We start from the raw sequence: 18,737 nt of genomic DNA, 5'->3' as shown, positions 1-18,737 counted from the left end.
AAAACACACATACTGTAATCACACGCGTCCTCACAGTCAGTCAGCTTGAAACTAGTCATGAATTGAATCATTTTTTGTTGCCAACAAATGTTCTCCGCATACAACCAGACGCCCACGCTGACCCCTTCATACTCTGAATACCAAACTGAAACCAATCCGAAACCACGGAAGGAGGAGGGGGGGGACACACGATGAATAACAAAGCTCAATCGCAGAGTCAGACATTCAGAAAGCGGCCATCAAAACCTTCTTTTCACTTGGCTTCATCTCAAAACTTTAATGCGTACAGTTGCGATCAGAACCGCATTCAGACGCACACAAAGGCCACATTCAGACGTTCTTTTGTTCATCTGGAATGAGCTGATTTTTTTTTTTAGTGAAAAAAGGGGTTCAACTTTTTTCAGAAGCAAAATGTCAAACTGCAGTCTGAAACCAGTGCGGTCGCTAAGTACAATTTTGAGATGCTTGTACTTTACTATGCTACTTTAAACTTCTACTCCACTACATTTAAAGCAGCAGTAGGTAGGAGTGGAGCAAATATGATTAAAAAAAGTTATTTTTATAAAACGGTCACTATATCCTGACAGTAGTGCATGAGACATGTGACACACTGTTCCTTTAAGATACATGAGTAGCCTACCTTTCCCTGACAATACTTATGTACCTTTACGTAATTGACTGCAGGACTTTTACTTGATTGGAGTATTTTTCCACGGAGGATCTGAATAATTCTTCCGTAGCTGCTAAAATTCCAGAGAAACCTGAACATGACGACTCACCATCAGAGACACATTTATAACTCAGAGGCACTGATGCAACCGCGAGTCCAATCAGAGGAATCTAACACATATCTGGCCAATAAGTTTCATCCGGTTGACAGATGTTGCTCTCGTATCTCCGAATCTAATCACAGCGCCATCCTCGCTAGGGGAGGAGAAACTATTACAGCCGCCGAGCCTTCTAGGAAAAAGAGACAACTCTTAATTAGATCTGGAGCTTATGAGGCCGAGAGCAGCGGGAGGCAGCGGGTGTAACAAAAGGCAGAGAGCCTACACAGGAAATAAGGATCTAAAAAGGTACGCAAGGTCATTGATCATGTTACAAAACAGCAGTGGGTTTCCTGCTCAGGATCAGCTTCTGTGTCTTGGCTGCCTCTCACCTATTCTCTTCCTCCCGCTCCTCTCCCTCCTCCTCCTCCTCCTCCTCTCTGCTGTTTCGATTGCAAAACAACCATCAGCCTCTCCTCCATCCGCTGCCTCCCACTGCTCACCCCTCAGGGGAGGAGCTGAGATGTTAATGAAGGCTGTTCTGATGTAAGTCTATGAGAAGTGTTGTTCATGGAAACATGTGAGACATGTTAACAGCATGGAATCCATTATGATTCAATTCAAACATTCAAACAAATGTCCTTGACGTCTTGTCTTGATGCTAGAATGAAGATATAATTCTTATTACAGACTGTAGCTAGTTTAGAGCCGAGATTATGAATCCACTAGTCGAGCAGCAGCTACTTTGACCGATTAATCGTTGTACAGCACAGTGTGGTGTTAGTTTGTTTGTGCCATACAGTGTTGTTACAGTGTGTTGTTACAGTGTGTTGTTAGTGTATTTCTGCCATACAGTGTGTTGTTACGACGTGTTTATGTCATACAGTGTCTTGTTCAGAGTGTGTTTTTACAGTGTGTTACAGTGTTTTATTACATTGCGTTGTTACAGTGCGTTTCTACAGTGTGTTGTTACAGTGTATTGTGTTGTTACTATTGTTACAGTGTGTTGTGTTGTTACTGTTGTTACTATTGTTACTATTGTTACAGTGTGTTGTTACTATTGTTACAGTGTGTTGTTACAGTGCATTGTTAGTGTGTTGTTACAGTGTATTGTTACAGTGTGTTGTTACAGTGTGTTGTTACTATTGTTACAGTGCGTTGTTACTATTGTTACAGTGCGTTGTTACTATTGTTACAGTGTGTTGTTACAGTGTGTTGTTACTATTGTTACAGTGTGTTGTTACAGTGTGTTGTCACAGTGTGTTGTTACAGTGTGTTGTTACAGTGTGTTGTCACAGTGCGTTGTTACAGTGTGTTGTTACTATTGTTACAGTGTGTTGTTACAGTGTGTTGTTACTATTGTTACAGTGTGTTGTTACAGTGTGTTGTCACAGTGCGTTGTTACAGTGCGTTGTTACTATTGTTACAGTGTGTTGTTACAGTGTGTTGCTACAGTGTGTTGTTACAGTGTGTTGTTACAGTGTGTTGTTACAGTGCGTTGTTACTATTGTTACAGTGTGTTGTTACAGTGTGTTGCTACAGTGTGTTGTTACAGTGTGTTGCTACAGTGTATTGTTACAGTGTGTTGTTACAGTGTGTTGTTACTATTGTTACAGTGTGTTGTTACAGTGTGTTGTTACTATTGTTACAGTGTGTTGTTACAGTGTGTTGTTACTATTGTTACAGTGTGTTGTTACAGTGTGTTGTTACAGTGTGTTGTTACAATTGTTACAGTGTGTTGTTATAGTGTGTTGTTACAGTGTGTTGTTATAGTGTGTTGTTACAGTGTGTTGTTACTATTGTTACAGTGTGTTGTTATAGTGTGTTGTTACAGTGTGTTGTTATAGTGTGTTGTTACAGTGTGTTGTTACTATTGTTACAGTGTGTTGTTATAGTGTGTTGTTACAGTGTGTTGTTATAGTGTGTTGTTACAGTGTGTTGTTACTATTGTTACAGTGTGTTGTTACAGTGTGTTGTTACAGTGTGTTGTTACTATTGTTACAGTGTGTTGTTATAGTGTGTTGTTACAGTGTGTTGTTACAGTGTGTTGTTACAGTGTGTTGTTACAGTGTGTTGTTACTATTGTTACAGTGTGTTGTTATAGTGTGTTGTTACAGTGTGTTGTTACAGTGTGTGTCTGCCTGTAGAGACCGGTGGCCGTCTCTGCAGACTCCCACAGGGCTTTCCTGCAGCTGCTCTGAGGCTCTCTCTGGTTTCTCTCTCTGTGGATGCCGCCAGACAACCATCTGCTTTTATAGCTCATTTAGCACATACGCGCTCTCTTATATACATGGCTGGTACTGCACGTAAACACAGAGGGACATGTCTCGACCAGTGGCCTTAACAGGCAGCCATGTGTATGTCAACCAGTGAAGCGTTAGAGCCCGAGTCAGAAATGAACCTTTAGAGGGATTCAACCTGTGAAGAAACAACCAAAACATACAATTTCCACAGAAATATACATCACTTAGGACTATTTCCTTTAACAGAAACAAGCCTGAATGTGGTCAGCATGAGTCCAAAAAACTATACGTGAGCCTATCTTCTTACAGTTACCAGCCAGAGTGGACTGTCAGCCAAATAACATAGTAGGGCTGCAACTAACAATTATGTTCATTACTTTGTTTAATCAATTCATTGTTTGGTCTATAAAATGTCAGAAAATGGTGGAAAATACCTTTCAGAATTTCCTAAATCTCAACTTGATGTCTCCAAATAATATTGATAATCAATCAACAGTCCAAAACCCCCCCCAAAATTATTGATTTACTATCACATATAAGAAAAATAGGTTTGGCGAACAACAAGTATTGTGGAAATTACAGGAACGTAAAAGCATTTTTCGAACTTTGCTACGGTTCTGATGGATACTGCCGCAGCTTCTTCCTCTGTGGTGTTATTGTTGCCGCCCACCTCCACGCCATTCACTGCTGTTACTCCGTGCTTTCCTCTGCCATCAGCAGTAGGCAGGAGGTAACGTTACATAACCACACCGAGCACGGGAGATATGGCGTTCCCTCACCGTCTTTTTATGTTCCTCCTCCTCCTCCTCCTCCTCCTCTTCCTCTAAATCCTTAATTTCCCCACCTTGTCTTCCCGTTCTCCTCCTTCCTTTCTGCCTCTTCCCATCATCATCGCCCTCTTTTACTCTCCCCTACATTTCCAGTTCTCTCCCTCCCCGTCTCTCTCCTGCCTCTATTGCCCACTCCTCTCTCCTCCATTTCTATCACATCACGGTTTACAAACAGTACCAGGACGAGGTAACCAACAACACATCTGTGTCTAAAACGAAACTGCTCTAATCACATGTTCACCCATCTATCCGAGCACGAAAATACCAATGCCAGTCCCAATTAGGGCTCCAACTAACGATCATTTTCATTATTGATTAATCACTTAGCCAATAAGCTGCACATCACAACTTCCTAGAGCCCAAGATTACCTCTTCAAATGGCCTGTTTTGTTTGACCAAGAGTCCAAAACCCAAAGATATTCATTCATTTATTATAAGGTAAGACAAACAGAAGCAGCTAATTCTCACATTTAAGACGCTGGATCCATCACATTTTTGCCTAAAAAAAAAAATGTAACTGATTAATCGATTATCAAAATAGTTACAGCTCTACTAACGACATTCTTTTCTCCAACATAATAGTCAAGTTTCCATCCAAATTAGCACAACTTTTAACCAAATTTGCAGAAAATCTGCAAAAACTAAATGAGAATTTATGCCCATTTCCATCTGCTACTGTTGGTTCTGTCAATATTGGGAGTTGGTTCATTGAGATAAACAGCTGGTGGCGCTAATTCCCCAGTCGGGTGCAATTAAACTATTGATGAAGAAGAAAAAGAGAGAAGAAGAAGAAGAAGAGGAAGAGGATGCAACGAGATGACAGAATTAAAAAATGGGATGGAAATTTGGCCTTTTCTTTTTATTTCATATACTAATTTGTGGAACATTACGGTCTTCTCTTTGCTCCGCACAGATCTGATGAAGTCGCATGCTACAGGTACGTCATAACAGAGTCCTAAAACCCAGAAATGAGTTTTAGCATTTTAGCACTTCCGGTTCCCTCGTCTGGAAGTCAATGGGTTTTTAGTTAGATGCCTGAAATAAGGTCTGTGGTTAACACAAGCTGAAGAGATTTTAACGTTTTGATCTACAATATAAAATATGTCAGTAAATATCACAGTCTTTGTGTCTTAAAAAAAGACGGTTGCTAACAAGTGGCTAAATGAGACTACTAAACGTCATCACGCCGACTCGTCCGCCTTTACAGCCTCGTTGTGTATACTCGCGTTCATGCAACATGTAGCCTAACGTTAGCATTTCACTTCTGCCGATTGCATTTACACCTCAAAAATCATAAAAGTGATGTTCATTAGTGTAAGTATCATAAACGTTTGTTTGCCACAGAGCTTATTTTCTGTAATAATGAAAAACCCAATGGAAAAATCCCATTTGCTTTTTGTCGAGGGAACCCAGGGCGACGCTAACTTCCTGGTTGGCGTACAAAAATACGTCATCCTTGCATCTGTCTCCATTTCACTTTTGTTTTTATCGATACATCAACTTTTCCACCTCAGCTGTGCGTAAAAATATTGATATTTTGACTCTTTTTTAAAATGTTCTGTCACTTCCACTCAGTTTATTTTAGTGCAAATTGAAAATATCCATAAAAACAGTGGACACTTAATGAGTAGATGTGACAAACAGGAACACCGGAGGATTACCGGAGAGGCCGTAGAGGTGGAGGTGGATGTTTCCATGAGAGCTAATAAGATGACGCATTTAAAAGAGTGTAATGAAATTACGGCAGAATTTAAACAGGAAAGCAAATTAACAAAAGGATGTTTGCAAATAAGCAGTTCAGTCAGGAGGAGTTCATGCAGCAGCAGCACTCATAACTGACCTCGTCTATAACAGCTACATCTATTCTTGCATGAAGAAGTCGTCCAGCGGGGGGGTAGGGAGGGGAGCTAAGCGAGTCTGATGATCTCATGGTGCGTTGAAGAACAAGTCAGAAGTGTCTAAGTTCAGCTCTGCTCTATCTCTGGGGCCGAGCTGTTGCATAACACCAGCAGCTCATCCACCGGCTTATCCTGTCCTCATGGTGTACGTCAGCTGCTGCAGCCTGGACGCCGAGGACCGACACGCCGCCGCAGACGAGCGCTTGTTAGTGCTGGGGGTGAGGGGGGTGGGGGTTAGAGATCCCCTGGAGCCCTGAACCCCTTGACCGTTACTCACAAGTGATGTAAATAAGAAAGACGATGGACGGGCAGCGGGGAATGTTTTGGGCTGCTGTGGAATGTAGTAATCATATTTTAATGACTCTTCAGAAACTTGTGTTCTTCATGACAATCAGGTTATTTTTCTGTTGAATTCAAACTGTAAAAGAAGTAGAGCTGAAACTATTAGATGATTCATTGATTGGTTAAAACTATGGAAACTATTTTGATAATTGTTTGAAGACAAAAAGAAATGCCAAACATTTCATGGTTCCAGCTTCTTAAATGTGAGAATTTTCTGCTTTTTGCTTGTCTTACATTATAGTAAACTGAATAAATGTAGGCTATATGTGTCTTTTTTTATGTTGTCTTGTGTAAACAAGCTGGTTTGGGACAAATAAAGCAACCTGTAGACGTCACCTTAAGCTGTAGGAGACTGTTATAGATAGTTTTTCCACTATTTTCTGACTTTATAGACCCTAATTTCTATTAAATCAAGAAAAAGAAATTGTCTGATTAATCAATGATGAAAACAATAGTTAGTTTCAGCACTAAAAATAAGTGAAATCCTGATTTCCCATCACACTATGCCAACCCCCTCATGAAACAACACTCAAAACAGAGAGGCAGGAAGGGGAACAATAACAAACTTTGGCAAAATTAAGGAGAAATGAAATGATGTAATGATACAAGAGAAAGAAGGAGGAAGATGTCGTCAGTCGAGCCTGTGTGAGCCCACGCTGAACCAAAAAAAGCCTGCATCGAGGAACGAAACACAAACTGATCAGCACAAAGACGAGCTCTCGCAGCACAATACCTGTTAGGAGGCAGAAGTGAACCAAAGAAAGTCGATACTTTCTCAGAGAGTAGCTGCTGCTGCTGCTGGCGGCTGGTTTTCCCTCCCGGAGTCAGTTGTGCTTACGGGGGAACACCTGACATTCCCAGCCCAGACAGACAGACAGACACTTTCCCGACCAATAACTGCTGACATTCCTGTGCCTCCCCGTCTCCCGGAGAAGAAAAAGAAAAAATGCCACTGCGGAGCGGAAAGCTGAGCGTCTGGCCGCCGTCTGTCCTCACACACAGCTGTGTCGCTGCGCTTTTACTTCTCACTTCTGCTTGGTTTGTCTACTGTCAGTGTAGCAACCACGCTTCTTCTTCCTCCTCCCAGCCTGCCTTTGTGTTCCTTCTCCCTCCTCCTCTCCTCTCCTCCCTCTTCGTCTTCCTTTTTTTTGTTTTGTTTTTTAAATCCCTACTCTTAAATGAGGGAAAGCCCTCCCTGCCGAGCAGCAGTGCTCAAAGCAAAACAAAGCAGGATGGAGACTCTAAAGACAGCACTAATTCCTCTGTAACTCACACACACGCTTGTCAACATGAGATTAGCAGCTAACCTACTTGTGGCACACAACCTCCCACGCCCCCGCACTGCCTATAAATACCCATCTATCCGTTCTGTGCATTGATCCTATCTGGCGCAGGGCGAGCAGGCGAGTAGCCGGGGACAGCCGCGACGGCGGGACTAATGAGGACGCTAATAGGAAGAAGGTATGTGTGTGTGTGACGTACTGGGCTAGCCTGCACCTGAACACACCGCCGCCTCCACGTCAACACACAGGGAAGACACTGCCAAGTACGGATGCAAGTCATGATTACGTTGAGGATTTTTACTTTGTATTCGCTTAATCTGCAGATTATTTTTCACTCAATTAATGAATCTTTAGTCTAGTCTTGTCTTGTGTTGTTTTGTCTGACCAACAGTCCAAAAACACAAAGACACATGACACAAAGAAATGCAACAAATCCTCACATTTGAGAAGGTAGAACTAGGAAAAATTACTTTTATCAATTATTCGATTGACAGAAAATCAATCACTGCTATTTTGATAATCGATTAACTGCTAATAAACTCATAGTTTCTGCTCTACTATACACACAGTGTCCACTTTATTAGGTACACCTGTACAATCTACTTCATCTTAAAATCCAACAACATTGCCAGCAATTAGGGCTGACCCCTCTTAGTCGACCAATCGGTCCTTTTGGTGTTGGTCGACTAAGATTTCATTAGTCCATTAGTCGTTTTTTTAATGCTTTTTTCGTGCTGATTGACTTGCTTCCAAGAAACCTTTGAGCACATCTCTGGTAAACACAAGATTTAAAGTGGTGCTTTTGTGTGATTCTTTGTGGAGAAACTCGATCAGAAAGTCATTGAAGAAACTAAGATTGTTTTTTGGGTCAAGGACAGCCCTCTACCAACATCAAACAAAAACAAACAAAAATAGTAAAAGGATGGCAGCTTTGGTACAAACAACCTCCCAGAGTTTTGACGCTGCATTTGTGTGTTTCCTTCAAAGGTTTAGTCTATAAAAGATGAAAAACAGCCGTCAAAATGTCCCGGATTTTATCAAATTGTTGATTTTGTCTAAGAAACGGGTCAAATTCAAGATAATTAAATCTACAATATCAAACAGTGAAAAAGCTGCAAATCTTCACATTTGAGAAGCTGGAAACATGAACGTTTGTCATTTCTGATCAATAAAATGACAAATGACTGAAAGGAATAGTTCCCGATCAATATCAATCTCATGTGTTATAAATACGGAGCTTGAGTCGGTATGTGGTTAAACTCTCTAGCCCACTTTCACACAGCCTGTTCAAGGCGGGAAAGTTGCGCCATTATTCCGCCTCGCTGTTCTGTATGGAAGGTACGGAGGCGGAATGGGGGGGATAGAGTTGTTCCGCCACGGCAAGAGGTGAGAGTGGTTTTGAACTTCTTATCAGACTCTCAGAAAGAAAATCAAATGTTGAACGTGTCCTTTAAGCAATAATCAAAATGACTTTTCTGTTCATATCAGCACTACAGATCAGGATTTTCTTCATCGCTCACTTACTAGACGAGGCTGATGATAGCATACACACACCCACACAATCAGACACAACACCTGCACACACACCGCTGAGACTCATTGTTCGTCATGCCCTGCACATAGAAAAGATAAAAATCGCGGTTATAAACAATGCCTGGATTTCATTTTAAAAGACACACCTGAACCAGAGACTGAGTCACACATCGACGCCCTGCAGGTTCCCACACACACACATACACACACACACACACACTTCTGACTCTCTTTCACATGGCGGCAGCTTCCTTATTTTGTGTTTTAAATGTGTTTGGGAGTCGCCGGCAGCTTTGCTTTGTGCTTTGACTGAAATCATCCAGAATGCGATGTCTAAAAATACCACCAGAGGATTTTTTAAATCGCTCATCTTCTCTGTTCGAGGAGGGAAGTCGCAACTCAGAATTCCCCGGAGTCTCTCCCTCCCGTGAGGCATCGGGAGCTCAGAAACCCCCCCTCCCAACATCTCTCCCCATGGCAACAGCGGCTAAAGGAAGAGACTGTGTTATGCAAGAGGATGAAGATTTGCCAGCAGGCAGGCAGGCACCCCTTCCTCCCCTTCCTCCCCTTCCTCCCCCTCCTCCTCCTCCTCCTCCTCCTCCTCTCTCTTACACATATTTTCACAGCCTCCCTATTAACCCTCTTTACATTTGTCCCCATCGCTCTGTTAACCTGACATCATTCCCGCTCTCTTTCACGCTCCCTTTCACACCCTTAACTCTGGCGCTCTGCCATCCTCCCCTTCCCCATCCTCGACTCTTGCTTTGCCCCCTTTTCATTTTCCCTTTTCGCCCTCTCTTCCAGTCTTCTTCGGAGGCATTTATCTTCGTCCGTGGCTGAGAGAAACACTGTGAAGCTGCTGCTGCACGACTGAGCGGCTTTCCATTTAAAAAAAACTATTTCTACAGTCAACTGACTCGATCGCTTCTTGGAGGCTCGATGTGACCGCCTGACCCCGCTGAGGGGAGCCGAGCACGAGTTTCCCATCGTAAAGCCTTCGTCACGTAATCAAGGTTTCTGCAGGGTTCACCGAGTTTAAGACTTTTAACATCTTTTTTAATACCACACAGAATGAAATGTAATCACGATTATATAGGCCAAAATATCAAAGTATGATGGATAATATGACCTTGATTGATATATTATCCATAATATACTTTCCAGCAGTAGAGAATATAACATTAAGTCTTAATTATATAATTAAATTAATGCAACCTGGACCCAGATAAGCAGCAGACAATGGATGGATGGCTTAACCAACTGATTAATTCATAAAAGTTCATCTCAGTTTTTGTTAAAATCACCACAAGTCAATCAGGGGGTCTTAAAGAGACAGGTGCTAAAACGGAGGGTGAATACAGCTATATTCAGACAAGTGGCATGCAAATATGTTCTAGTAGACACACAAAACACAAATATGAACCTGGAAAGGAGCTATATGTCTCCTTTAAAAAGGGACTGTGTATAACTTATTACACGTATAAATGTGTTTTAATTGTGTTTTTTTGCCAACGTGGGATCAGGTTGTAACGTAACCTAAACAATGAGACCTTCCGCAACTTTCTTGGTTTCCTCTATCAGTCTGTAGGCTGCTGTAAATGTGAAGAACTCCGGCCTGTTTTTACGGGAAAAATCCAACAGATGTGACGTCATGGACATTTGCAAGTGCCAGTCCGCTAACATCAACAAACGACCAGCCTCCACTACAACTCAGACTCATACACAAACTCCACAGAAGCACAAAAAACAAAGTTATATTTAGTGAAGCAAGTCTGACAAAACAGGAATGTGACCGACGTCGGGCGAAAACTAGTGTTGTGGGAGTGTGTGTGTGTGTACCTGGGAAGTGAGTGGTGAAGCAAGAGAGAGAGAGAGAGAGAGCGGTAGCGAGTGTGTGAGAAAACGAGCGAGCAGCGGAGCAGTAGAGAGTTAGTTTAGCTTTGAGAATATCAAGGGAATGTAAGTCGCAGTTTGTGCAGAAATGTGTCTCATTTCCCTGCTGCCGAGTGAAGTGACGGGGGTTAACTCCGGAGCGAGTCACGTTATCGACTCCGGCCCAGGAGACCAAAACTACGGTGTCTCACCTGTGTCTTCTGACCACGGTCGGGAGGCTGAAGCAGGAAAAGTTAACGCTAGGATCAACGTCGTACGGGACTTCGATTCATGGAGGGACCTTCGTCTGGTCAGCTAACATTACTGCCAAGCAGGTGAAATATAGAGTGATATTGTGGTTTTAGCTGGCTAATGGTGCTAACGTTAATCAACATGATGCCCGTCAACCACGTTCAGTCATAGTGTGTGTCGCCTCACTGTTTTGACCGATGCTTGCATCTGCACAATGCGAGCACAAGAGCGAGCAACAGGACGCTGACTGTCGTTGAATTAACGGCCACAGGTGTCACTGTTAACAAGCAATTTCTGATTCTTACAGAGAGTCCCTTTAATTAAATCGACCAATCAGAGCAGACTTTTTCAGGAAGGGGTCTTAAAGAGACAGGCGCTAAAACGGAGCGGGTGAATACAGGCATATTCTGACAGACAGCAGGAGGAAAATAATGTGGTAAACATGTTCTAGAAGAAGATACAAGATACAAGTTATGAACCTGAAAATGAGCGTGATATGTCCCCTTTAAATAACAACATTAGCCTCAAAATGTATTTGCTGTAGTTGTACATAAATGTAATTTCTAGGAGACATATTTCAGCGTTGTCGAATGTATCAACTTGTCACGTCCGTCTCCACTCCCGTAATAAGAATGATGGCCGACAACCTCCTGACATCTCTCTAAATATAATACGCCTGTGTGTGTATGTATGTCTTTAAAATATTGACCCGACCCCCGCTGACCCCGCTCAAACTTCCTGATGACTCACACTCCATTTGGGGGCTATCAATCTTTCACCATCGACCCGTCGGGGTCCAATGGGGTCCTGGGCAGAGGAGGACGAGCCCCTCAACCCCTCCACTCCCTTTCCCCTGACACTGACAGACACTTCAGAGCTACTTCAACGCTCACTTCCTCCCACTCCTCCTCCACATCCTCGCTGCGTCAATACCTTTACACACACACAAACCGCACAGATGAAGCAACACGTTTCCTGCTGATGGCGAGCAGCGAGCAAACACAACAAAGAGTTTATGAATGAACTTGATATGAGGCGGGGCCCCTGTGTTTTTAAAGAGGCCCTACAGAGGGAAGTTGTTTGCTGACATGCAAAAGGTCCGCTGATTCCTGTAAAACGCCCACAGCCCTCAGCTCCATCATTCAGCATCCTGCTTTCTGCTGACAGACTATGAAGCCTGTGTGTGTCGAGTGAACACTTACATGAATGTATGTAGAAGTCCCTTTTTCTTTGACTAGATAGTTCAAGATTAAATCTAAAATATAGCCAATTTTAGGTTGTATTTTATACGTTAAGGCAACATTTTGAGAAACATTTGAGAAACGTTACCTTTTTTGCGTTTTGTTTCCTTTCCTCCGTGTTGCGCAAACTATTAATTGATTAATCAATTAGTCCATTTTGGTAATTGTTGACTGATTAAGTCATTAATCAATGCGAGTTTGAGAGCATTTCTATCGCCTCCACACGGCTCTCAACATGGCAACGGCTGAGAAGGCGGCTCATAGCTAATGCTGCTAACAGTGAAAACAACGGCAACAGTGCTGACAGAGCTAACAGTGTTAACCTGGGGGGGAACCGGAGGGTGGGTGCTGCGCTTCAACGACAGCGCTGTCAGTCGGGACGGCGTTATCAGCTGTAACCACAGTATGAGAGCAGTGCAGAGCTAGCCAGTGGGGCACGAACATGCACTTAAAGGCACGCAAGGCCGGCCGGGCTATGTCAACAAAGCACAGAGAAAATCGAATTACAACACACACAGAGGTAGAGACTTCATTCTCTGCTCAGGTAGACATTACTCCTCTATATCTTTACATTGCAAATAGTTGTTTGCCGCTACATTAATGGTTGAGTACAGACCTGGAGTCACAACTTGGTTAGCTTAGCATAACATAAAGACTGGAAGCAGTGGGAAACAGCCTTGTTCTGTCAAAAGTGATAAAGAATTAGAATTAGCGCCTCGCGGTTTTACACCTCCGCCAATCTGTCAAGTTGCAGTTTACATCCATATCTGTCCAAAATGTCATCACTTCATTTTTTTTTTTATCCTGTTAGACATTTGTGTGAAATTGTCATAATTAGCATATGAATTCTTGAGTTATGGCCAAAAATATGTTTTGTGAGGTCACAGTGACCTTTGACCTTGTGAATTTTGAATCTAAGTGGACGTTTTGTGCTAAATTTGAAGAAATTCACTCGAGCTGTTCCGGAGATATCACGAGAAGGGGACGGATGTGAGGTCACAGTGACCTTGACTTTTGACCCCCAAGAATCTAATCAGTTCCTCCTTGAGTCCAAGTGGATGTTAGAAGAAATCCCCTCAAGGCGTTCCTGAGATATCGCGTTCACACTAATAGAACAGACAGACGGACAACCTGAAAACATAATGCCTCTGGCCACAGCTGTCGCCTGCGTGGAGGCATAAAAACGCTTAGCAACATCTCTACAGTCTAACACATATCTTGTTTTTAAGTAAAAGATGACAAGATGTTTTCATAGCGCCGCCATCAGAAACTATTGTTTCAGCAGTGTTGTCAACAAACACAGAACATCCTTCTCTTTGCACCACAAAAGCCTTGCTGCAATTTTCTCTAATCATTTCAAATTGCTTGTTTTGCTGCTAAATGCACAGCACTTCTTCAAGTTTCCCCTCTGCGCTTCTCCGCGGATCACAAAGTGTTTAAGGGGGAGGAGGACAACAAAAAAGTCAACGCTTGAAAGAAGCAGTGAGGCGACGGGATGATCTCTACTGGAGCAGAGAGGTGCTGCGTGGAGAATTTAAAGAAAGCAAATTGACACGTCTCCTGACAGCGAAGTGTCGTGGAGGAGGAGGGGGGGGGATCGCTTCAGTTTGTCGCCTGTTAAGCAAAGCAACGGTTTCTGTTCACACGAGGCCCCCAATGGTTAGTCATCCCCCCACCTCCTGCATGTGACCCCACACAGCTGTGCTCTGATTGGCCGCTGTGCTGCAGTGATGATGGCAGCCGTCCCACGCAGCAGAGAAACAGCAAGTGTCAGTGTTGATAAATACAGCCCACGGCCTGACCTTAAGGAAACCACACAGCTAACCTCTGCCTCCTCACCCATCTGCCCACCTGCCCTCAACATCTGGTGGGCACAGCAGCGTGAGAAGTCTCCTCCTGGAGGTTGACTAGACCTACGAACTGTAATTTATGATCTTAAATTCAGCATAATGTGCATAATCAGTGAAGAAAATTCATCAGGGTTACCGTCCTAGACGCCGTGAGCAGAATTAAGACGCTGACATTGAATTAATTATGAGCTATTATGTCGCTGCAGCAAACTGCTCCCGTCAATGCTAATAGCGGAGCGGCTTCATAAGCATGAGGGGGAATCAGAGTCAGCAGCTCTCCCGACGGCCTCCCTTATGAATCGATGCATGATCTGAGAGCAGCCCTGACTGGACGGCGACTGGAGAAAAGATGACGAGCAGAGAGCAGAGAGGGGGGATTCACAGAGGAGGAGTTTTTTAACCAGCTAGGAATGTCTGACTGTACCGCCGGGTCTGTCACTCAGAGGACAGGAGGGGGGAACACCACATCTGAACTGACATCCACACATTCAGCCATTTTCTCCCTCAAACCTCAAACCTCAGCGCCCCGCTCTCTGCCAGGTACTCCACTTCAATTGACAGTATTGTTGCCCTCTCCTCCTTTAAAGCTCCTTGACTCGCCCCAAACTGCATGTGATTATCATAAAGTGGGCATGTCTGTAAAGGGGAGACTCGTGGGTACCCATAGAACCCATTTTCATTCACATATCCTGAGGTCAGCGGTCAGGGGACCCCTTTGGCAGTTTTTCCTCGCCAAAATGTATCGCAAGTTTGGAGCGTTATTTAACCTCCTTCACGACAAGCTGGTATGACATGGTTGGTACTAATGGATTCCTGAGGTTTTATACTTTCATATGAGGCCAGCGTTATTAGCGCGTTAACTTTGACAACCCTACTATAAATACTTTTGTTTTGTAAATACTTCTGTTATTCACCTGTGGTAAATAAAAACAAAACAAAAATCCTAATTGAATTGGAAAAATTATCCTCCAAGTATATTGAACAGTTTTTTTCTATGTGCCCAAGAGATGATGATGGGAGATGATACACACTGTGATCTTCTTCTTGTGCATGTTTAACCTTTTTGCATTCAATTCAGACACGTTGGAAGTGAAATGAAAATGTTCTTGGGTCCGGTCTTGTAAGATTTCTATGTAAAAGTGACTCAGATACTTATCAAGATGTGAGACACACATGTTCCATCAACAGATTAACAAGGTGCACGTCTTTCACCGTTCTATTAATCTGTCTCAATCGACCCCACTATTGTCCGACGTTACCGTCTTAATAATCCCAACTTTCCCTGCTGTATACTATGTCCTGTGTGTGTGTGTGTATCAGCTCTTCTTTTACCGGTCTCACTGAGCTTTTCTCCCACCAGAATGCTTCTCTGCCCTCCTTCGTCTTGTTACCCCTCCCTGCACACTCGTAGGAGGTTCCAGCAGTAGGACACAAGGAACAGCACCTGCAGACCGAGACTCATGCTGCTCTGTTTCCCTGGCAACCCCTACATCGGGCTTTGCGTGTGCAAACCATTAAGCAATGCCAGCTCTGCATACACACACACAGCTGCACACACACACACAGAAAAGCGCCCCCACACAACATCCCTTTTAAGGGTTTCCGGCTTGCAGACGTTTTTTTTTTTAGTTTTTCCAAACCTTTTTTTTTTATTTAATTTTTTTAAACTCCTGCAGCTTAACGGGCGTCACATTTTCCCCACAATCATAAAAACGGACCCCCTGAGTATCAGCAGCCCCTCGCCGAACAGAGGCAGGTTTTGTTGGGGCATTTCTCTGCAGATGACATACATCCTCCTCAGTGCGTATAGGGAGCTCTCCGCCCCCTCTATGTGTCATGAGCACATTTCCCAAATAATGTGACGTCCAGGCTCGGCGTCGCTCCTGCGTCGCCACCGCCGGGAGAATTTCTTCCACTATTCTGGGTCTCTGTGCTGACGTGCGCAGAGGCAAATCCTGCCGGCCCCCCCAACCTGTTTTTTTTTTTTCCCTCCTCGTCATTCCCGCTCAGACGCTCACCTTTCTGAGTTGCCAACATCGATGCTGCTCAACAAAAGTTTCCAGGAAGTGGCTCCGCGGGCCACAAAAGCTCACCTGTGGAGGGGAAAGGTACTAACAAGTCGGAGAAGGTCACCGTTCGTTAGCTCCAATTTGACTCGGCTTGCCTGAGCCCTTCACCGACGCTCCGGTTTGAAAAGTTTAATCCCAATAATTTGATTGATTGGGCAGCAGTCCTTTATACTGACACATGATGAAGACACACACGAGGCTGTAAACAGTCAGGTCACCTGTCTTCAGGGGGTCGTACGTAAATGGCTCACACACCTGCCTCGGCTGTGGACGTCTGAGCAGCGGCAGGTAAACGGGCTTTGGCAGGCCGTTAATGAATGATGCCTTGAACATTTTTGTCTCACGAGAAAATGCATCTCTGCCTCCACAGAGAGACGCTCGCAGCACAGGATGGGAAGGCGCAACACTAAACGGATGGAGTAACACAAACACATGCATGCACACAGTTTTAACACACACACACACACACACACAAGCGTAGGACCTTTTCTGCACAAGCAGGCGGGTGGTGTTGGCTGTGGTATTAGTCACCAACGTCTGGTAAACAGGCAGACTTTGACAGACATTCAAACTGAGAGTCTGCACACAGCGAATGGTTTTAGTTGAGGTGGGAGGAAGAAAGTGGGAGAGATGTGAAATCATTTCTTTGTGTGATAGTAAACTGAAGAGCTTCAGTCTATACAATTATTTAAAATGTTGTTTTGTCCAACCAGCAGTCTAAAAAAATAAATGATTGATCAAGAAAATAATCATTGGTTGCAGGTTTGAGCAACATACATTTTAACAGCTTTAGTTAACTCAAAAGCATCATGTGGTCACTGCACAGGAGTCGACATGTAATAATTAGGGCTGTCAACCGATTAAAATATTTAATCACGATTAAACGTATTGTCCATAGTTAATCGCAAATTAATCTCACATTTTTTATCTGTTCAAAATGTACCTTAAAGAGAGATTTGGAAGTTTTTGGAAGGTTAATATGCTGCTTTATGCAAATGTATGTATATATTTATTATTGGAAATCAATTACCAACACAAAACAATGACAGATATTGTCCAGAAACCCTCACAGGTACTGCATTTAGCATAAAACGATACGCTCAAATCATAACATGGCAAACTGCAGCCCAACAGGCAACAACAGCTGTCAGTGTGTCAGTGTGCTGACTTGACTATGACTTGCTCTAAACTGCATGTGATTATCATAAAGTGGGCATGTCTGTAAAGGGGAGACTCGTGGGTACCCATAGAACCCATTTTCATTCACATATCTCGAGGTCAGAGGTCAAGGGACCCCTTTGAAAATGGCCATGCCAGTTTTTCCTTGCCAAAATTTTGCGCAAGTTTGCAGCGTTATTAAGCCTCCTTTGTATGACATGGTTGGTACCAATAGATTCCTTAGGTTTTATAATTTAATATGATGCCAGTATCTTCACTTCACTCTGGCTTGAAAACTGCAAAACCTAAAAATTGCAAGTTGCGTTAAAGAAATTAGTGGAGTTAAAATTAATTAGCGATAACGCGTTGGTATCGCGTTAACTTTGACAGCCCTGGCATATATATTTGATGAAAACTGTTAAAATCGTGATAATTTATTCAGTTACAGTCATACAGGATTAAGTGGATGACCTTTGCAGTGCAGCAATTAAAGAGCCATGTTCAGATTAACAGATTCTTCAGTGTTACTGTACGTCTTTGGTTCAACACTTTAAAGACACACAGAAGTTATCATGGGAGACAAATGTCAGCTCACAAGGAAAGAGCAAGATGTTATTATTACTCTGAGGAATGAAAAAGAAACGTATCTGTGAGCACTGCGGTTAACAACGATCAATAAGGTGATCAAAACATCTCTTAAAAAAACATACACATTCCTAGCGTGGCTGCAACTAATGATTATTTTCATTACCAATAAATTGATTTATTGTTTTGTTGACAAAAACCCAAAGAAAACACAACCAGGAAGAAGTAGAGAAAAAGAAGTTCTCAGATATTTTACTTAAAGATCCCATATCGTGCTCATTTTCAGGTTCATACTTGTATTTTGTGTTTCTACTAGAACATGTTTACATGCTTTAATGTTCAAAAAACACTTTATTTTCCTCATATTGTCCGTCTGAATATACCTGTATTCACCCTCTGTCGGAAACGCTCCGTTTTAGCGCAATTCAACGGAATTGTGTTGCTCGGCAACAGCTTGGGTCCATGTGTACTTCCTGTCAGCTGACGTCATTCACATACACACATGACATAAACTGGGACACATTTGGAATGTTTATTGTTAAAACTATGAAATTGTCTAATTATTGTAGATTTGTGACATCACAAAGTTACAGAAATCCTGACGACTCGTTTAAAAGGAACAGTGTTTATTTCTCCATGGATTGAGTGTTTTTATATTTTTATTTTTATATGGCACCTAAACTTTCTTTATAACATAAAAGCCATGAAAATCTCACTTTTTACAATATGGGACCTTTAAGTTAAAGTAGAAATACTCTGTTTCAGGTAAAAAGTCACGCATGTAAAATTTGATTTAAATAAAAGTACACAAGTA

The 18,737-nt window shown here is 42.8% G+C and overlaps 1 protein-coding gene across 4 annotated transcripts in view; it reads right to left on the bottom strand.

The window, feature by feature from the left end:
* hivep1 (HIVEP zinc finger 1) overlaps positions 1-18,737 on the bottom strand; it is a 72,793-nt gene that overhangs the window by 33,823 nt on the left and 20,233 nt on the right. The window contains exon 1 of one of the 4 annotated variants that reach the window (XM_074613511.1): positions 6,814-7,525. The exons of the other annotated variants lie outside the window; for them this stretch is intronic. The gene's annotated coding sequence lies outside the window, so the exon portion shown is untranslated. Of the gene's footprint in view, positions 1-6,813; positions 7,526-18,737 lie in introns of those variants that run through there. 4 annotated transcript variants of the gene reach the window in all.

The sequence above is a fragment of the Sebastes fasciatus genome, chromosome 17 (assembly GCF_043250625.1).
Source record: "Sebastes fasciatus isolate fSebFas1 chromosome 17, fSebFas1.pri, whole genome shotgun sequence".
Classification (NCBI taxonomy): domain Eukaryota; kingdom Metazoa; phylum Chordata; class Actinopteri; order Perciformes; family Sebastidae; genus Sebastes; species Sebastes fasciatus.
This window is presented reverse-complemented; position numbering and strand designations above follow the sequence as displayed.